Source organism: Aethalodelphis obliquidens, unplaced genomic scaffold (assembly GCF_003676395.1).
Source record: "Aethalodelphis obliquidens isolate GAN/ISIS:26980383/991018 unplaced genomic scaffold, ASM367639v1 scaffold1, whole genome shotgun sequence".
Taxonomy (NCBI): Eukaryota; Metazoa; Chordata; class Mammalia; order Artiodactyla; family Delphinidae; genus Aethalodelphis; species Aethalodelphis obliquidens.
In genome coordinates this window covers 103,039,237-103,060,808 of record NW_020837945.1, presented here as the reverse complement: position 1 = coordinate 103,060,808, position 21,572 = coordinate 103,039,237, and the positions used below count along the sequence as shown (strand labels likewise).

The 21,572-nt window shown below is 41.2% G+C and overlaps 1 long non-coding RNA gene across 1 annotated transcript in view; it reads left to right on the top strand.

The window, feature by feature from the left end:
- LOC113623417 (uncharacterized) overlaps window positions 1-21,572 on the top strand; it is a 112,980-nt gene that overhangs the window by 24,877 nt on the left and 66,531 nt on the right. Inside the window, exons 3-4 of the long non-coding RNA XR_003433923.1 lie at window positions 15,693-15,862; window positions 20,307-20,441. This is a non-coding gene — a long non-coding RNA (uncharacterized LOC113623417). The remainder of the gene's footprint in view (window positions 1-15,692; window positions 15,863-20,306; window positions 20,442-21,572) is intronic.

The following is a 21,572-nucleotide window of genomic DNA, read 5'->3' as shown; positions in this document are numbered from 1 at the left end:
TATCTAGATGTGGCTATGTTACACAGGAAGATTTCAGCATCCAAAGTGCAAAGACAAAATGACTGCGGCTTTTCTTGCCACTCAAAATATAGACAATCTTCCCTTATAGCCTACTCTTAATTGTTAGTTGGGTGCCAAAGAGACGGTACACTGACCTTTAGAAGTAGGGCTTCTAAATGGACAAGGGGGGGGGGGTGTCAAGCATCAGAATGAATTCAACTTAGGAACAACCTGGCTTTGACCCCAACCAAACCCAAAGTCCAGCCAGAGGCCCATTAGAAATAAATATAAATCTTAGTATCACTTTCACAGGGTTGTGCCACTTAACACTATTAAACCTAATCAATTCAAATTAAAGCTAAGCACACTCCCATTATTAGTTCAGTCCTTACCATATAGGAAGATAAAAACTCTCCTTTCCCCACTTTAATCATGCATACAATTTTAAGTAATAATACAAATATTACATTTAATACTTGGAGATTTTTTAAAATAATAAGGTGGGAAAGCAGAAAGTCAAAGTGATAATATGAATTAACTTTGAATCTCCAGTTTCTTGAGACCCTATGCCAATCTGTATCAGCAAAGCCTACTTCCACCTGTGTGTAATAGGGAGATAGATAATAGGGGGCCTGTGAATGTATGTTGGGATAGAGGGATCTGTGCCTCTGGGGGAAAACTCCCAGCCTAGTGAGAGAAAATGCTTGGTGAGGAGAGTGTCCGTTTACCCAGCTCACCTGTAGTTGGCCCTATGTATGAAAAGTATGATGTTAACTATATACCTATAGTAATCAAGGCTGGATGGTATTAAACAGACCCACATAAATATGTCCAACTTTTTTAAAAAAAAATTGAGGTCAAATTCCTATAACATAAAATTAACATTTTAAAGTGACATTTAGTGCATTCACAATGTTTTGCAACCACTGTCTCTATCTAGTTCCAAAATATTTTTATCACCCCAGGGGAACCCTGTACCTATTAAGCAGTTGCTCTCAATTTCTCCTTTTCCCTGCTCCTGGGCACTACCAATCTGCATTCCCACTCTATGAATTTACCTTTTCAGGGTATTTCATATAAATGGAATCACACAATACGTGACCTCTTGTGTCTGCCTTCTTTCACTTATATAATGTTTAGAGGTTCATCCACCTTGTAGCATGTATCAGTACTTCATTCCTTTATATGGCTAAATGATATTCCATTATATATATGTATGTGTGTGTGTATATATATATATATATATATATATATATATGTACACATGCTAAAAGTAGTGATAATACCAAATGCTGGAGAGAATGCTGAGAAACTGGATTCCTCATATATCGCTATTGGGAATGGCATAGCCACTCTGGAAAGATAGCTTGGCAGTTTTTTATAAAACTGAACATGCACTTACCATATGACCCAGCAATTGTACTCTTGGGCATTTATCCCAGATAAAGGAAAACTTACGTTCACACAGATATCTATACATGAATGTTTATAGCAGCTTTATTTGTAATACCTCCAAACTGGAAACAAACTCTGGTACATTCATACCTTGGAATACTACTCAGCAATAAAAATTAATGAACTATTGATACACACAACAACCTGGATGGATCTCAAGGGTATTATGCTGAAAAAAGTCAACATCAAGAGGTTTTATACTTTAAAATCTTTAAAGATTTTATACACAGTTTATAAGTTCATTTGCATAACATTCTCAAAATGGTAAACTATAGTTGGAGAACAGATTACTGGTTGCCATGGGGCAGGGATAGATGTCGGGGGGATGTGAAGATAAATGGAGAGTATGAGCAGGATCCTTTGTGATGATGGAACAGCTCTGTATCTTGACTGTGGCTTCATAAATGTATATACATGGGATTGCATATGCATATAGTGCATAGAAACACATACAAATGAGTGCATGTAAAAATTGATGAACATTGAACACTGTCTGTAGTCTAGTTAAGAGTATTGTACCAATGTCAGTTTCCTGTTTTGATCTTGTGTTCAACATGTTGCCACTGGGGGAAGCTGGATAAAGGGCATTATAAATGTTTTAAAATAAAAAGTTAAAAAATTCCCCTAGGTAGTGAGTAAAAATGCTTATAAAAACATAGAAGTATCTGTATTTTATTAATAACTTGAAAAAAAAGGCAATAATGACTTTGAACATAAGAATAAAAGTGTGATTTTAGGCCTTGCTGAACATTCTAGGTGAGTTAGAGGGAGTCCTTGCCCTCTAGGTGCTTACAGGCAGTGGGGAAGATAGTTCAGTGAATGGCACATTGTCTACTGGGAGGTGGGCATGTAAACAACCATATATAATCTCTGAGTCAAATAAATTGAATAATTACAAGCAAAGTGTGGCAGGAATTGAGAGGAAGGAGATTTTAAAGTGGTCTGAGGAGCTGGCGGGAAATTTATTGGAGGAGGTGATTTCTGAAGTGAAGCTTGAAGGATGGATCTGATTCTGAAGTTACAGAAGAGAGTAAGGAAGTTTTTTTTTTATGTATATCCTAGACTTTTTGGTTATTATTTTCTTATTCAAACTTCTACATTTTCTCCAAACATATTCTTTCATGCCTTTAGCCTATGGAATTAGATGTGTTTATATATGGTAAAAATTCACCATGGGGACTAGCTTGAGATGTTCTTTTTTTGAAGCCCAAAGAGCATTTAGAGTGACTTTGTGGTTCTTCAACGAGAAATACTTTGAGAGAGAACTTGAAGTCCTGGGTTCTATTGCCATTTGCCTGGAGGTACCAACCTGCAGTCATGTAGCTGGGAACCCTGCTAGAATAAAAGAGTATTTCTTCCACCCTCATAACTTTTTCTTTTTTTTTTTTAGATCAGGAAGAACTTGAAAAATGAATTGAAATTGAAAACTAAGTACTGCTGACAATAAAGAATATTGCCCCAGATAGGGACACAACAAATCATTGCAGTTAATAGAGTTTTGATTTTATATATACATATATATAGTGTGTGTGTGTGTGTGTGTGTGTTTACTTAAATTCAAGCTCCAGCCCAGAGGAGCCAAATTCCAAAGGAAAGCTAAATGCCAGATATAAATAGACCTGGAGCACAGGCAGTTTATTTCATCATTTTTTGAAATGAGAGATTTACATTTTACTTGGGTTGACCTTATCTTATTGGCAAGTGTTAACTGTATTATTTACCTAGTGAAGTTTTACTCTATTTTGGCAGACACGAATTTTTACTTTAGGAGAAGATTGAAAGAGCTCTTTAAACTATCTGTAGAGAAAAGATGCCCTTACAGAGCCAACCATTAGAGTGCACGTGCAATTATAGAAAGAACCTTGGATGTTTGGCTGAAATGAGCCCTGAAGGTCACCTTATTCAATAGCTTTATTTCACAGGTGAGGAAACTGAGACCAGAAGAAAATGCTCCTTCTTCCTCAGAGAATAACTGGTTTTCAAGGTATTCATTCATTCGTTTGTTTGTTCAGTACCTTCTGAACACCTAAGAGCCACATATTGTTCTGGGTGTTGGGGATATAGAGACCTGCACCAGGGAGCTTACCTAAGTGTGTTTGTGAAGGAGGGACTAGATAATTTTTAAAAAGTAAACAAATGAACTGCCCATTTCATCACAGAGTTAGGTGTTGTAAAGAAAAGAAGTCCAAGGAGAGGGACTTTCTAATGGGGGTGGGAGGAGCTCAGGGAGGGCCTTTTTGAGGAGATGACATTTAAGCTGAGGCTTGAATGATGAGAAGGAGCCATCTGTGTTAAGGGAGATTGGGAGAGTGGGAGATTGTTACAGGTTAGAGGAATTGTCTAGGCCCTGAGGCAGGAAGGCAGGTTCAAAGAGTCCAAAGCAGACCAGTGTATAGGGAAGGAGATGTGCTGTTAGGTGAAGAGCTTGAGGGCTGGACCCTTCAGGCCTTGTGGGTCTAGGGGGAGGCTTTTGAGGCCATTGAGGGTTTAAACACAGGAGTTGTGGGAGCTGATTTATATTTTAAAAATATTTTGTTGAGTGTGATGTGGAATGGTAGAGAGGCAAGAGCAGAGGTAGGGAGGCTAGCACTGCAGGTCAGACCAGGCAAGAAAGTTCTGGCCCAACTAGATGGTGGTGGCAGAGACGAGCAAGAGAAGTAAATGGATTTAGGATATATATTTGGAGACAGAACCCTTCGGACTGCAGTTCCTTTGGATGTGGGTTTGAGGACAAATGAGAAGGACTCAGAAGAACTGAGGTTTTTGGCTTAAGCGATTGGGTAGGACTGTCTCCTGAGATGGGCAGGTCTGAAGAGGAGCAGGTTGGGAACAGTGCCGGTGGGGTGAGAAATCACTTATCAGAAAAAAATCAGTAGGTATTGAGATCGAGAAAAACAGGAGTAGATCCATTTTGGCGGAGCAGTTAATAAAGGCCTCACTCAGAAGTTGACATTTAAGGTGAGATATGAAAGGTACGAAGAGCCAGCAGAGAGAACATTCCAGATAGAGGGAACCATAAGTGCACAGGCACAAAGGGAGGAAACGGCAAGTCAGAGGTAAGCAACAGGAACTATTGTGGCTTCAGGGTGGGGAGTGAGGTAATCAGAAGAGTGGTTTCTGTTTTTCATATTGCTCAGGGACAGGTTTAACACTGTAACTTAGATGTGCAAAAAGAAATATTGCTTTTTCTCTCTGTAGAGCTGACCTGAATTTTCTCACAGCTGCCACCCTGAATGAGAGTTGAGACTGAAAGAAGGGACCAGAAATTTAAACCTGCCAGTTTGTGATATATTCATCACTTTCAGGTGACTCCATTGTCTTTGCAAGGTGGCAGGGAAGAGAGGCCCCAGGTCCACACACCAGTTTTCTGCTGCCCTCTGGCTCCTCCTGTCTCCATCTTGACAGGTGGAGCCAGAGCTCTGGTCTTGCCCTTGTCCATCCAGTCAGGTGATGGGGTTGGGGGCACTTTGCTTACCTGTCTCTGGAGAACTCTCAGTCTGTTCTCTGGGCTCAGTTGGTCCAGAAGTCTTTCCTGCAGACTCACCCTACTTCCATTTTCTCTGATGCCACAGTTTCTTCTCCCTACAGTCTGAGGATGCCTGTGATTCCCAATTTAAAGCACTTCAGAGTGACCTCATCATTGCTCTGTGGTACCTTTGCCATCAGCAACATCATCTTCTCATATCCTTCATGGGATAGGCAGAAACCTCTAAATTTCTTCTGTGCCACAAGGAAGGCTCTGGGTAATTGATGCTCTCATTACCTAACCGTGCTGGGCTGCCATTTTCACTTTGTTGCATCATTCATTGTTGGTGCCTTATGTGGTGACATCTTCCCAGAATTGTGAATGGGAAGTGGTTGAGGCTTCTCTACTTTTGGCTTTCTTCTTGACTCTTTACTGTCTGATACCAGCCGCTCAGATCTTATGGTCTGGGGAGGTGTGGTGGTGATCCCTAGCACATATGCATCTGACAATTTGCTTCCCCTACCTCTCTTCTCTTTCAAGTAAATTCTCTGAGCTGGAAGGAGTAGGTGTCCTTCTTCCTTATGGTGGTTGTGAAACGTGTCTGCAAATTCCTTGATGCTCTTTTCATCAAGAGGTGGAGTCTATGTCACTTCTTGTGAACCTGGGTGGACATTTGTGACTTGCTTAATGAAAAGAATATGGTAGAAGTGACGTAGTACGACATGAGGCTAGATTAGAAAAGGCCATGCCATTTCTGCCAGTTTCTCTTGGGACTTGCTCTGGGAGCCTTCAGCCCCCACGTGAGAAGTCCAGCTATCCTGAGGCAACCATTTGGGGAGAGCATGTGGAGATGGGAGAAAGAATCAGAGAGGGAGGAAGGGAGGGAGCTGGGGGGGAAGAGAGAGAGATCTGAGGAGCTTGAGCTGTTAGCCGTTCAAGTGTGCCCAACCCAGGTGCTGACATGCAAGTTAAGAAGGCTTCAAGATGGTATCAGTTTCAATCACTGTCTGACTGCAACCTCAAGAGACACCCTGAGCAAGAAACACCCAGCTAAGCCCATTCAACGCTCAGATTCACGAGCAAAAGAAATGATTGTTCATATTTTAAGTCACTCTTTTGGGGTGGTTTGTTCATAGATGACTGAAGCACTCACTCCTTCTGGAACTCACATTCTTACCAGTCTTTCTCTTCTATCTTAAATAATCTCTACACTACGGCTCATAACTAAACTGTAGGTCCAGACTCTAAGTGGAGCGACTGATTACCCTGATTTGGAACTGAGGGGGTTACTGGGGTATGGGACTCTCAGTGCTAAAACTGGAAACATCCTGGGCAAATCAAGATGCGTTGGTCAAGGTTTGCTTTTGTTATATAAAGGAAGCTGAAAGAATTTAGAGATTTTAAAACTGGTGATTACTATTTTTTTAATAAGAATTTTAATAAGAAGCAGTTTTGGACACGGATGCTGACCCTTTGTTACAGATGGTGTCTGCCCTCCCAAAGGAATGGATGCTTCAGAGTCAAAGAGTGGGCTCCCATAGGCAAGGATAAGTGTAGGATATGAAAGTACTTAAAAAATGTCTCATAATATACAGATAGGGAAACTAAATCCAGACCAGGTCACTGACTTTCCCAAGGGCTAATAGTGACTAGGTCATGATTGGGATGCAGATATTTGAACTTCAGCCCAGGGCTCTTACGCCCATATTATGTCATTTCCAACCCTTATCAATATTTACCACGTGAGTATGGTATAATAGTGAACCCTGGAAAATATTTAGGCTGAGGGAGAGGTGTCTTTACCAGTAAGATGGCTCACATCTTCAGCTCTAGGCAGCACTGATTAGACTAAAATCTAATCTCAGCCATACCTGGACAAACTAAGAACCAGAAAATACATCTGGCTTTAAAACAAAACCCTAAGCCAACTTCAGATCTGTTTTGAAATGAAGTGTTTAACAATCTCATTAAATGTTAGTGAAGAATTGTTGGCTCTGGTGCTGCTGTCCCAGAAGAAGCCAGGTTAACTTTGGGCTCTGATTTTAGGGCCCAAACGTGAAGTATGGGAGGCTTCCAGCTGGCAGCACAGCCAGTGGAACTGGGTATGGGCTGATGAGCCTTCCTGAGTGTATCTTTTGGCAAAGAAACCCAGACTGCTTACACTAATAAATAGGAGGCTAGTAACTGCACTGCCTAGACCTGAAGATGGCAAACTAGGTGGGAGGGAGGGTGGAGGAGGACAGCATTACTGACTTGGCAGGAAACGGACATCATGGTGCTTGCCCCACCTCTGTTTAGAAAGTATACGTAGTGTGCTTGGGTGTGGGCTCTGTGTGTACCTAACAATCAGAGTAGAGCTTTTATCAAAGAAGGCAAATTGCTCATTGATATGACTCCAATGATTTGGCTACCAAGAGCCAGCCTCATCCTGTCCCAGGGAACCAGGAGGAAACTGTTCTGACGAGCAATGCAACGGTAACTCGGCCATGAATCACAGAGAGATTAGATTCAGCTGTTGTGAGCAGGCATGAGTGCATTTCGTGTAATGATTACAAGAAAGAGCCCTATAATTTTGCACAACGCTTGGACTCACTCATGAGAAACTAAAAGTTAAAAAAAAATGAGTTAAAGCTCTTGGGATGGGATACTATTTTGAGATTTTTAAACTTTGCTTTTCTTCTGTGTTTCCTCCTTTCTCTTCCTTCCGTTGAAGCCAAGTAAAGTCTGTTCTTTGCTTCTATGGAGGGATATGGTTGGAAGAAAATAAAGCATAGTCTACATGTTTTCCTGGTCCTGTGGGCAGAGGTGGGGATGGTATGGGTCAGAAACAACATATTGGCCAGACACCCCCCAAAATAAAAACTTCTCTGATACTAGAGAGAGATTTTCCAGGGCTGGAGAGAGGGAACATAAGGAAAGCAGAGAGCTCTGAAGTCCTGGGACAAAGAAGGAACATGTGCCGAGTCTTTCAACATTCATTCATTCTTTAACTTCTGTATACACCATGCACTGGTCTGAGAGCAGTGAACAAATACACAAAGATCCTTGCCCTCATGGAGATTACATTTTAGTGAATATCAAAACGTGTGGGATTCTGGTATGCCAGACACTATTCTAAGTGCATGGCATGTATTTACTTCTTACAACCTGTTGAGTTAGATACTATTGATATATTCCCAGCTGACAAATGAAGAAATTGAGACATAGAGAGGTTACATAATTTGCTGATCTCATAGCTAGTAGGTATCAGAGCTGAATATTGAACCCAGAAAGCTGGTTTTGTTTTTCTTAACTGCTTGCTTAATTTCTAGGCAGGGCTTTGGGAGGGTGGAAAGACTCTAGAGTTGAGAAAGCTGCTTGGGGCAGTTTCATGGAGACTCCCAGGCCTCAGCTAGGTTACGCAGCAGTGGGAAAACTCTGAAATTCCAGGGACTGCTGCCTCTATGTTGGATGTCTCCAAGTCTGTCTTTCCCTGACTGCCTTCCACTGCCCAAGATTCTGGGACCCCAGCATGACCAGAGGGGAGGAACCATGGCTTGAGGCTGGGTTTCCTCCCTGCCCAGCATGATGGGAACCCAAAACAGAAATTAAGCTGAATTAAAAGAATAAAGAATAAAATGGAAAGAATGAGGGAATTCCCTGGCAGTCCAGTGGTTATACCTCCATGCTCTCACTGCCAAGGGCCCGGGTTCAGTCCCTGGTCAGGGAGCTAAGATCCCACAAGCCTCTCGGCGCAGCCAAAAAAAAAAAAGAAAAGAAAGGAATGACAGAAATAATAAGAATAAATATTTTTTTGTAATCCTGAGTTCGTGGGCTAAGATCCAGCTCCAATATTCTGGGAAGCGTGGAATTAGAAAGAATTAAGCGCAGCCAGTGGGAGGAGTTAAAATGAATCTCCATCTCACATTTACCCCCTAATATTAGGGCCTTGTAAAAGGAGGAACTAGGATTTCATGATTGCTAAAGATGGAGACCTAATCAAGTCAGAATATTCACTCATTTTTTCAGAGTGGGTGTGGTCTACTCTGTGTGTCTATCAACATTCCATTAAGAAAATAAATGAACAATATGCAATATAATTATTCTATAATCAGTACAAAAACATTAGATTATTTAGTTTTCTCACAAAACACAGACCAGGATCTGTAGTAAAGTTTGGGAATGAACTCTCTGTAATCAGTGCCCTCAGCTTCCCACACTGGGAAAAGATTTTCAAATCTACCCTACCTGTTATAATCCAGAGACATAAAGAGATGGAGGTCCTGTCCACACAGGGGAAGCGTGTTCAATTTCTCTCTGTTTAAAAAAAAATTAGAAGTCACTGCTAATGCATTGGTTTTTAAAGCCAACTTTTCTTAAGATATGAGGCCATATCCCTTGAATAACTTTTGGTAATTCATTCAGGTGGCCTAAACTCTCTACATTATTGTTATTTTTTTTTATCAAGTTGGATTACTGCAGATAATATATTCTGACTCAATTTGTCTTGCTCCTACAAAACTTGCTGTCCCTGGGCTGTAATTGAAGAGTATGCTCTTGTTTTCTTGAGGTTTTAAGAATGTCTCTATAAAACTGCTGCTTGAAGACATTATCTGTTTTGTTATAAATTTCCCTTTATATAAGAATCCAGTGCTTTGTTCTTTCTAGAATTTATGGACAGACAAATTTGTTTCCTTTTACGACAAACAGTATGAACTCATGGTCCACACTCACTGGCTGTCTGATTTCCTCATCTCCTGACTGTGAATCAGCCCTCTAAAAGTAGGCTTTCTGCTCAGTACTCGCCCCACTCAGAGGACCAGTGACTTTCAACTTTCTGTATTCCTCCTTCAACTCTTATCACACATGCTGAGTGGCTGTCTTGCTCTTCCTCATGTGTGCTCATGCAGAAACTTGCATCACACTGCCTTGTCTGTTCCTAAATGAACCTAAGTCATAAGGTGGTCTGCAGTGTCAAAGCAGAAAGAGGACAAAGATGTTTGTATTAGTTTCCTATTGCCGTTATAACGAATTACCACAAACTGAGTGCGTTAAAACAGCAAAACTCTGTCTTGCACAGTTCTGGAGGTCAGAAGTCCCAAATCAGTTTCATTGGGCAAAAGTCAAGGTGTTGACAGGGCTGGTTCCTTCTGGCAGCTCTTTGGGGAGGATCCATTTCCTTGCTTCTTGCAGTTTCTATGGCCACCTTCCTTGGCTTTCTTGCCTTGTGGCCCCTCCCTCATCTTAAAGTTCATCACTACAAACTCTGTTTCTGATATCACATTACCTTCTCTCTGACTCTGACCTCTCCTGCCTCCTGCCTCCTTATAAGGACCATTGTGATTATATCGGGCCAAACTGGATAATACAGGATTATCTCCTTACTTCAAGATCCTTAACTTAATCACATCTGTAAAGCCCCTTTTGCACGTAAGGTAATGTATTCACAGGGTCTGGAGATTAGCATATGGATATATTTGGGGGACCATTATTCAGCCTACCACAAAAGGTTGGTAGTGAACCTGCCAAACTGGGGGTCCCTCCAGCCCCCAGTACATCCAAGTCTGGGAGGTTCAGCAGCCCTGCCTCAGTGAGAACACTGCTCAGTGTTGTTTGGGAACTCCCAGCAGCTCTACTGCCCACTGTGATCTGTGATGCAACAACAGCTCAACACACCTGATCACCCTGTCTTCCCTTCAGGATTGAGCAGTGCTGCTCCCTGCTGCTGCTTCCTCTGTGTGTGTCCACATCTACCCTTCCCAAGGGTGTTAGTCAGGGTTGGCCAGAGAAACAGAACAATAGGATACCTGTATATATAGATATAGATATAGCCAATAGGATATCTATCTGTCTATCTATCTATCATCTATCATGTCTATGTCTATACCTATATCTATATCTATCTATAGCTATAAGAATTGGTTCACACAATGATGGAGACTGAGAAGTCCCATAATCCGTTGTCTGCAACCTGGAGACCCAGGAAAGCCAGTGGTGTAATTTAGTCCAAGTTCAAAGGTCTGAGAACCAGGGAAGCTGATGGTGTAAATCCCAATCTGAGGACTGGAGAAGATGAATGAGGTGTCCCATCTCAAGCAGTGAGGCAGGGAAGAAAGGGACAAATTCTTCCTTCTTCCACCTTTTGTTCTACTCAGACCTTCAATGGGCTGGATGATGCTCACCCATATTGGGGAGGGCAATCTACTTTACTGAGTCCACTGATTCAAATGCTCATCTCATCTGGAAACACCTTCAAAGATATACCTAGAAATAATGTTTAATCTGGGCACCCGTGGCCAGTCAAATCGACACGTAAAATTAACCATCACATTGGTTAATGTGAGGCTGTGCCTGCGTGGACTTGCCACCATCCATTATGAAGCGCCCCTACTGGGCATGGCTGAGTTCTTATTGATCAAATTCCCTTTAGGTTGAATTGACCCAAATGTCAATTAGTGATGCACAGTCTTAAAACTGCAGGTTGTGTGAACTGCTCTTGAATAAAGCTGCATGGCCCATGTTTTATATTTTATATAGCCCAGAATATGTTTTTATTTTTCTAGGTACATATCCAGCCATTTTGAATTGAATGGATTTTGAACTTGAGACACCACAAATACATGTCACTTCCCAAAGAGGAAACAATTAAAACTTTACACAGATTGATTGTGTTTATTACTACAAACTACACTTGTTTTCTCACCTGAAATCCCAAGTATTCTTTTGTATGTGTTATCCTCTAGTTAGGGCATCTAGCGCATGGAAACCCCTGTTTGTGAATTCAGTCTTAGGTAGTCACCTGCTTCTCCTTCAGGAGAGGGAATACTCCTGACTCCAGAAAGTGCTCCTGTAACATCCTGTACATATTTCAATTGCTAAATTTAATTCATTCCATTGTCATCATTATGTCTGTCTACCCTACTGGATGCTGGGCTCTTCAGGTCATTGTTAAATCGTTTATCTTTATATCAGCACAGCGAGCATGGTATCTGAGGCATTGTGAGTCCTCCACAAATATTTGTTAAGTGGATTTGTTTATTGAAGGAAGAACTCATGTACTTTATTTGATTACCTGATGGGAGCTTTGCATCATTTTCTGGTTTTCTTTTCCCTTGCATGACAGAAAACTTCAAGCCAGATTTTATGCTCTGCTGTGATAATAGCTACCTTATCCCAATTCTAAAAGACTTCTGCTTATTTTTCTGTAAATTAGCCTGACTACATATTTTTATTATAAGTGATGTCAAACGCATTTTAGAACTACAAATAACATAAATTATAAAGATATTTGGCAATTTTGGCTCACCTCTGATTCATGTTTAAGGAAAATTAATGCCTTTCGCCATAGTGAACTTAATCGCTGTGATGGTAACATTATGAAAAATTGGGCTTCCCTGGTGGCGCAGTGGTTGAGAGTCCGCCTGCCGATTCAGGGGACACGGGTTCGTGCCCTGGTCCAGGAAGATCTCACATGTCGCGGAGCGGCTCGGCCTGTGAGCCATGGCCGCTGAGCCTGCGCATCCGGAGCCTGTGCTCCGCAACGGGAGAGGCCACAACAGTGAGAGGCCCGCGTACCGCAAAAAAAAAAAAAAAAAAAAAAAGAAAAATCAAGAAGCAATAACTATTACATAAACGTGGGAAGGTTGTATGTATTATGCTTACAAATAGGAAGGAAAAATGAGGATCATTCCAAGAATTGACTTCTGATGTATAAACTATAAATACATATATTTATATGGAGAGAGTTGCTGAAGTTGACTTGGTGTGGATGGATATTATGTAGCTGGAAGAACCATGTGTTGAAAAAAGTATTTTACCTTTAGTTATTTAATCGTTTTTATTTTTTTTTTTATATCTAAGAGAAGGAGAAAAGGACATAGAAAATCCAAAGAATTTCTCAGAGGAAAAAGAATCTTATAAACCTGGTGAGAAAGCTGCACAGTGGTCCAATTACGAGAAAGGCAGATATAAGATATATGTAGTAAGGTCAGACAGCACAGTCTGAAAGGTGTACTTCTATCCCAATGAGAGAAAAACAGTATTAGATTTGAGATTGGGGAATGGTTGCCTTGGCTAGTTACAGTGACATAAATCAACAAGAATATTACTTTGTGAAGCGAGGAGGATAGTCTTTGTCAAATTACTCTTGGTTTTGTTATAGGCTAATGAAAAGGTCTAGGGCCAGAGTGAAATGGGAAAACAAGAAACAATAGGAGAGAAAAGAAAAATCAAAATGCTTGATGACAAGCCAGAGCTTTATTTATTAAAGTTTTACTTTGGAAAATTTGAAGAAGTTAAGTAGTCCAGCATTTTCTTGAGCTGAAAACAGACCATTGGTCTTACTTCTAAAGCAAACAACACTTTCTAAATGAAAACAAATAAGTGAAAGAATCAACAAAGAAGCAGTCATCTCACCACGAAATGAGTCAATATTTGCTCTTTATGGTAACCAGAAATATCTGGTTTTGTTTTTTAAACCTGATGCTATAACATTGTAGAAATTCTTACTAAAGTTTAAAAAAGGTACATAGTCCAACCTTTAGTAAAAAATTGGAAAGAGGTTTGTAGGAGAGGTTTGCTCTTACAAATGAACTCCAGTTTTAGAATAAAAAGTGTACTCATTTAAAGTGTTTTTGTTTGTCGGAGTTGATAGAAATGTCTAGACATTGGGAGGTGGGAAAGTAACATGCCTGTGGAAAGTGCTGGGGTGGGAAAGAAAGCTCCGAGGGTGTTGGCTGAGCTTGGCCTGTAGTGAGAGCTCTCATCCTTGACAGTTGCTCTCAAAGGGCACAAAACATTTAGGCCTCATTATATTTGAAATTTCCTATATTCATTATTAACATTTAATCATGAAATTTCACATGCAAATCCACATTTCTGATTTCTTTTGAAAAATCTGATAGCATTCCACAATAGTAGCTCTCACTGAATAAGACTGAATAGTGGCTGCTCATTTGGGACAGAGCCAGTTCCCCATTGTCCATTCCCCTCTCACCCTTTTATTTTCTCCAGACGTGGAGGCTGAATGTCAGTTGTAATCCATCCATCCATGTGATGGTTATTTGTCTGATGGTAGAATTAACAGAATATTAGAATATGTCTGATAACCTCATTTGTATCAAAAAGCATGATGCAGACCAAGATGCCACATGATTCAAGAACAATGAGAGAAAGCATACTTCCTTGTGGAAGTGAGAGTATCCTAGGGATTCATATGCATTTAAATAGATCTCTGCAGAAATCACCTGCATGTTTTGCTCATTTACTCACTTATAGACTTTGTGTTTAAGATACCCAGTTTAGCTTTTGTACCTGTGATCTTATCTTCAGGCACGGATCATCCCTGAGGCTGAAATAATATGTTTATTATTCCAAGAGACATTCCCCTTTTCTTTCTTTTCAATGAAACTCTGAGATTTTTTATGGTGGCAATGTGTGTATAGCTGGGTCTATGCCTAAATTTTTAATCACATTCCTGTATTTCTCAGCTTCTCTTGTTTCTAGCCATGTAACCCAGTTCTAACCAATGAGATGTAGGCAGAGGATGCTGATGAGCCGGGGAATATTTTATTTCTCTATAAAAGACGACAGGCACAGTTGGTTTGGCCCTTTGACCATTCCCCCTTTCTTCCTGCTTTGAAATGAACAAGTTCTCTGGAGATGCAAAACCTACCTTGTTCCCATGGGGAGATAGCCATGGGAGCAAAAGCCAATCTGTGAAGAATACTGAGCAGAAATAAAGCAAGAGTCTTGGCCCTTGGGTGCGACTGAGTGGCTAAACCAGTTGCCAGTACCTGTTTAGTTTTGGTTATACGAGAAAGCTAAATTCTTCACTGTTTAATTCATGGTTGTTCAGCTTTTCTGTTACTTGCAGACAAAGGCATTCCTAATAGATCCATTCCTTTTCCCTCTCCTCCACTCATATATGCACAATGCTTCCCACCATTCCTGTACATCCCACATTTGCCAAATTATGCCAACACCCCAATTCAGTTCCTACTGGACAATATTTGCAAGGCATGGCACTTGGAGTGAGGGTTCTACGAAGATAAGACAAATTATCTGTCTTTAAATAGCTTGTTATCTAGAAGGGAAAATTAGATACATGCACACCCAGTTGCAACACAAAGTAGAATAGGACAGTGTTATGGAAGTGCAGGTTGTTGTGGCGTGTTCGGGGTGGGGGATGACATAAGTGCATTTTTTGGTTCACAGCCTCCTTGAGAGCTTCCTGGGTGTAATCTGAAACTGGCTCCCATACGCAGGGGGCATCAAGAGACTCAAGAAAGAGGTAAATCACTCTACATTGGTAGGTGGCAAATTAAATAAGGGAGGGAACAAACCTACAATGCTTGTTTGGGGCGGCCATAAGATGAGTAGATTTTCGCACCCGCTCACCAGAAGCTTAAAATGGAGGGCAGCTTTTATTATTAGAGACCTTTCAGTGTTCACTAAAGATAGGCCTTGCTGGCTTTCACTGAAGACTTGCTGGGTGAATTTAGTAAGGGCTTCTATGTGTGCTATAATGTCCTCCAGGCCAACAGAGGGAACAAATGGTAGCCAAATGATTGTCCAGTGGAAAACAGAACATGCCCCCCTGGCCTTCAAGAGAGGGAGGTTGGCAGCTTTAGGAAACTGACCTGGCTGTGCACACCATACATGCTGGCTGGGGAGGCAGCAATCTCAGGCACGAGGAGACGGACTGGGGGTGAGATATACCAGACCAGGACCCCCACCTTCTCCCCTCTTTCAATGGTGTGTGTTCCATTTCAAGTATAATGTGTTTCAACAGGTCCAGCTTGCAGCAGGACAATGGGATCCCTGAGGAGACTGCATAGTTTCCTTTCACCCAGGGGTGCAAAGTCTCTGATCTGGATGAGATGTCCTATTGCGAATTCCAGGAGACAATTCCCAGGTGTGATGGAGCCCGGTGTTCTCAACAGCATAGCAGGTTGATCCATGGTGAGAGTTGGGGCAATGGCTTTTTCCTGCCATTTCCATACCTCTACAGTATTTGGGTGCCTTGGCAGAGGTCCCTAGTCTGGCATGTGGGACAACAGGCCATACTGGTTGATCATTCAAATGTATTAAAGCCTAAGACAGCACTTTAGTTCACCCTGCCAAGGTGATTTCACTTGATAGTAATTTAATCTGCTGTCTTAATATTCCATGTTTCCTTCCTACCAGCCCTGTTGCTTGCAGATTGTAGGGGAGATGGAACCTCTATTTAATGTCATGTTCTTTTGCCCAGTCTTGCACATCATGACCTCTGTAATGTGATCACTGATCACTATCACTGATACTCAAAAAGAGTATCCGTACATGGTACTCAGCTTCTCTAATCCCCTAACAGTGGTAGCCTGGTCTGTGTGGCTTAGGTTAAACCAGACCCAGTGTCCACACAAACCAAGACATGTTTAGACCCTCACTTGCAGGGAAGGGGCCAATATAATCAATTTGCCAGTCCCTTCCCAGTTGGGAACTACAGTGGATGGGTCCAATCATCCGTAACGTTGCCTTGTGCATTGCTTAGAACACACAGGACATGTACTGCCATTAACCAAGTCACTGTATTTCAAGGGCAATTTGACATCCTTGGCAATATGCCATCCTACCCAAGCATTGTGGTGGCTGCTCCTTTCATACACCCAAATCTGCTGTATCTGCTAAAGGGTCAGTTGCTAGGGCTTGTATCTGAGCTGGAGCATCAGCTTCCTGATTGCCAGGGGGTGTCAGTGCCTTACTAGCTGGGATGTGGAAAAGAATGAGGATTGCCTCAGGCTCTTGGAGGCAAACCCAAATGTCCCTCCACACATCCTGACCAACAAGGACCCACTCATGAATCATAGGCCCTTGTATCCCATTGTCCAGAGCTGGGACCAAAATCCGAGGGGCACTCTCCCCTCTGTTGTCTCTGTCACAGTGCCTGACCCATACCTTCTGGAGTCACAGACGCCTCTAACCCAAATGCTAGTTCTGCTTGGTAGATGTGCAGAGCTTTCATCTGCTTCTCTAGCATTTTTGCCTTCTCAAAGGAGGCTTGCTGCTCTGATCCCCAGTCCCAAATGTGCCCTTTCTTTACCAGGTGGAGGCAATGTGCTGGGTAGGGAATAAAAGTCCTCCAAAACCCTAAAATCCCTACAAAGGCTGGCATCTCTTTCACATTCTTAGGGGTTGGATAGGCTTTGCATCTCAAACACAGCTTTTGGGACAGCACATGTCTTACCTGACCGAACGACTCCCCCAAAATCTTTGCGGTGGTGCCTGGGCCTTGACTTTTCTGTAAGTTCACTGCACATCTCCCTTGCAGATGTTCTAGCAAAGCCTGCAGAGTGACCTGCAGCAGAGGCAATCATCAATGTAATGGGTCATTTTACTAATGTGGGGAAGGGGAACAGGGACAGGTCTTGGCTACCATCCCATGACATATTGTGGGGCTGTGCAGGTAGACTTGGGGAAGCACTTGAAAGGTCCATTATTGCCCCTCCTATATGAAGGCAAATTGATCTTAGTTATCAGAAACCTGTACTTGTCAAAATCTTTTCCATGAATCTCCTTGAAGATAAAGCACTTTTTCAGTAACAGTTTGTCAAAGCATCAGAGTAAAACAATAACTGCCTGCAAATGACAAAAGACAAAAAGTAGCCATGGTTAAAGATCTGATTAGAGTTCATTATAATGCAGTTGTCAAGAGAATTTGGTTATTTTTGTGACATACATTTTAAAATTATGACTGATAACATTATACCAAGACATGTTAGGTTTTTAGGAATTTCATATAAGTATACCCTAAAGACAGTGTACCACTTCTTAAATTTGACAATGCTTCCCATGAAATTTAACATATACAAAAAGTTATATGGTTGTAAAACACTTAGTTTCTTTAATAGAGAAGGCTCAGGTTTCTTAAGTAATCAAGGACCTGATAAAAGACAAAACACAAAATCTTTGTTTTCTAGACAGATTACATTAAAGGCAAAGAAAAGCCTTTATTTATAATTTCTTACTAGAGCAAGCCAATAATCTAAGAAAACTTTGTCCTTTTAACAGAGAGAAAACCAAATTCTAATTTTGCAGTGTACTTTTGATATTAAAACTCTCCGTTTTTTCTTTTTAACTTAAATCTATTTCAACTTTAGCTTGACTACACATAACATTTCTTTCTCAATATTTTTTTCTGCGAAACTGCAGCTTTCTATATCCATTCAGCTTTTGTCCTCTTTTTTTTTCCAATCTTGGAACAATCATTTTACTTTAGGACAAAATTGCTTTCTTTTTTTCTTTACCAAAACAAATAATATCCTTTATCTAAAAAAAACCACGTTCTATTTTTTTTACCTACTTTTCTTATACAGTCATTTTCTTTCACCCTTATTATTTCTAATAGATTTGTAAAATACCTTATCTCTTTTACAAATAAATTTTGGTAATACCCTCTGCAGGTAGCAAAACATCACACATTCACAATACACATCTATAGACATATTACATAAACATACAGACAGACACAAATGGAAACTCCATGGCTTTCATTCCAAAACTTAAGCCATGAATCAGGTACCCACTCACATGGCTAAAGCTTTTTACTGATATTTGTGATCTTATGGAGGCTGTGGACTAGATTTTTGGGCAAAGGAACTTCTACAGCAGTCTGTATTTTAAAAAAGCCTCTTTCCCTGCCTTTTAAAATTAAAAAAAAATTTTTTTTACCGTCTCTGTGGGCAATGTTTTGGTTATCTCCAGGGTGTTTATATTTCAAAGACACGATAAGATTTACAACTTCAGAAAACAGAGAAAGAATGTAAGTTTTCTCCTAGGGGTTTTGAGGTAATTACTATTTAAAATTTTCCTTTGTAATAGGAGGCACAGGGTGTTTCACCTGCTTCCTCATCAATCACCATAACATTATCCTCTTTATTCTCATCACATTCCCAGGGATTCCACCCCTTAGTGTCTCAGTCAGGCTTTGTCACAAGCACTTGGAGCTTAATCCACAGCAACTTGCACCCTTCTAGCTCTGCAAAATGGTACACTAAGGTCTCCAATTTATTATCCTGCTCTCCCACCTTGTCTGGCAGCCCCGAAGCTAGCAGAGTAGTGGACAACTGCATGCCTTTCTCTAACCTCAGCTTTTCTTCTAACTCTCTAACTCAAGCTCCAGCCTCCAGTTGGGCATTGATATCCAGCTGAACTGCCCACAGTAGAGTACAGCCCATTGCAAGAGCCCTTCATTTCCCTTTGCTGCAGTGTGCTATGTGCAGTTTCTCAAGCAAAAAATGACAGCTGGCATTTTTGGGACATCCCCATACTCATGGAGCAGTCCACAAGCATCTAACATATGGGCCACCCTTCCCCACATGAAGATTTTTTTTTTTAGCATCTTTATTGGAGTATAATTGCTTTACAATGTTGTGTTAGTTTCTGCTTTATAACAAAGTGAATCAGCTATATGTATACATATATCCCCATATCCCCTCCCTCTTGCGTCTCCCTCCCACCCTCCCTATCCCACCCCTCTAGGTGGTCACAAAGCACCGAGCTGATCAGGCTGTGCTATGTGGCTGCTTCCCACTAGCTATCTGCTTTATATTTGGTAGTGTGTATATGTCCACCCACCTGAAGATTGATGGCTAACTCAGGATTTCCCCTGTGGATGCCTCTTTCCCAAGGCTAGGGAATTTAAGAGGCTGGTATGGGCCACCCCTCCCCACACAGAGGTCCATGGCCACCTCAGGATTTCCCCCATGGATGCCTTTTTCCCAAAGCTCATTTGTTTGGTCTCCTGCCTGGCTTGCCAATTATAGGTTTGCAATCTCCTCAGGAGCTTCCTGGGTGTAATCTGAAACTGACCCCCATACACAGAGGGCTGGGAGAGACCCAAGAAAGAGGTAAACTACTCCAGATTGGAGGGTGGCAGGTTTAATAAGCAAGGGAACTTACTTACAAGGCTTGTCTTTGCTCAGCTGCGTAGATTTCTGCACCCACCTGCCAGAATCTGAGAAGTTTATATAGAGGCCTAAACTGGGTTCAGTCACATACACTGTCCAGATGGTCTCAGGAATACCTTGCTTTCTCTGTGTCCTTGGAGCAGCTCCCACTGTGGGAATGGTAGGTAGAGTGTACATTCCAAGGGCAGGGGAGGCGGTAAGAAGGTTTCAGCTCAACGGTCATGTCTTTTCGATGACCTTCCCCAACACTACTGCACCTAGTTCCTGGCTGGAGTTGTCAGGAGAGATTTCCTAAAGAAGTTGGGACTTGAGGTGAGTCTTGAATGTTGGATAAAATTTTAGAGACTGGCAGGAGGAAAGTCATGGAGGCAGGAACATGTGGATCATCCTGGGGAGCGTGGGTTCTGCAGCTCCCTGTTCCCACACTCCAGGCCCACTGGCCTCTGTTGTTCTTCCAGTGAGCAAGCCTGTCCCAGCTCTGCGTCCTCACACGTGCTGTTCCTCCTGCTCGTGGGTCTCCCTTTTCCTCCAGTCTGCTGGCCATCCTGAGAATAATGTTTCCTTAGAGGGAACGTCTCTGAGTACCCAAACAAGTAAGTCCCAACTGCTTTCTCTCTCTTGTACTGTATTCTTTGCCTTTACAAAGTTTATATGCTCACTTGTTTAGCAATTGTTAATACGTATTGAAGACCTGTTGCATTCCAGGCACTGGATTCCTTTAGTAGCTACATTAGTGAATAAAAAAATCAAGTCCCATGCTTGTACCTTCAGATAGAGGGACAGACAATAAACAAGCAGGCACACAAAATTGTTACCTATTGTGTTAAATGCTAGGAAGGAAATAAGTGTAATCTGCTTGGGAGAAACCTGGGTACTGTTTATTAACTCTGTTAATAATAAGACCTATTCAAATGACTTTGTAATGATAATAAAGATAATATACATAAAGAGCTAAATAGAATGACTGACACATAACACTAAAGTTAGTAATTACAAATTTGTGCGTGTTTCTAAGTAAACATTTTATTGAAATACATGTACAGGAGAGAGCACAAAAGTGTGTGCTTCAGGAATTTTTATAAGTGAAACACGCATATGTAACCAGGCCCAGATCAGAAAACAGAGTATGACTGACTCAAAGCCCCATCATGTTTCCGTCTAGTCACTTTTCAACCTGAAGGGTAATTACTATTTTGACCTCCAACGGTATAGAATGATTTTGCCAGCTTTTTGAACTTTACGTAAATAAATTTAAGAGGTATGTATCCCTTAGTGCTTGCTTCTTTTTCCCTCTTAATAAATGATGTATTTAAGAGTGTGGGAATTTTAAAAAATTATATAAATTTCAGGTGTACAGCATTATAATTTGACATCTATATACACTATAAAGTGATCACCACCACCACTCTGGCCATCCTGGGAAAAATAATGTTTTCTTAGAGAGAAGGAGACATATAGTTGACTCCCTTTGACTGTTTTGCCCACCTTCCAAACCCCTTCCCCTCTGATAACTACTAATCTGTTCTCAACATTTATTTATTTTAAAATCTGTTTGTCGTGTTTGTTTTTCTAGATTCCACATATGAGTGAAATTACATATTTGTCTTTTGCTGTCTGACGTATTTTATTTACTATAGTACTTTCAAGGTTCATTCATTTTGTCCCAAATGGCAGGATTTCACTCTTTTTTTCACTGTTTTTTATATATATGTGTATGTGTGTGT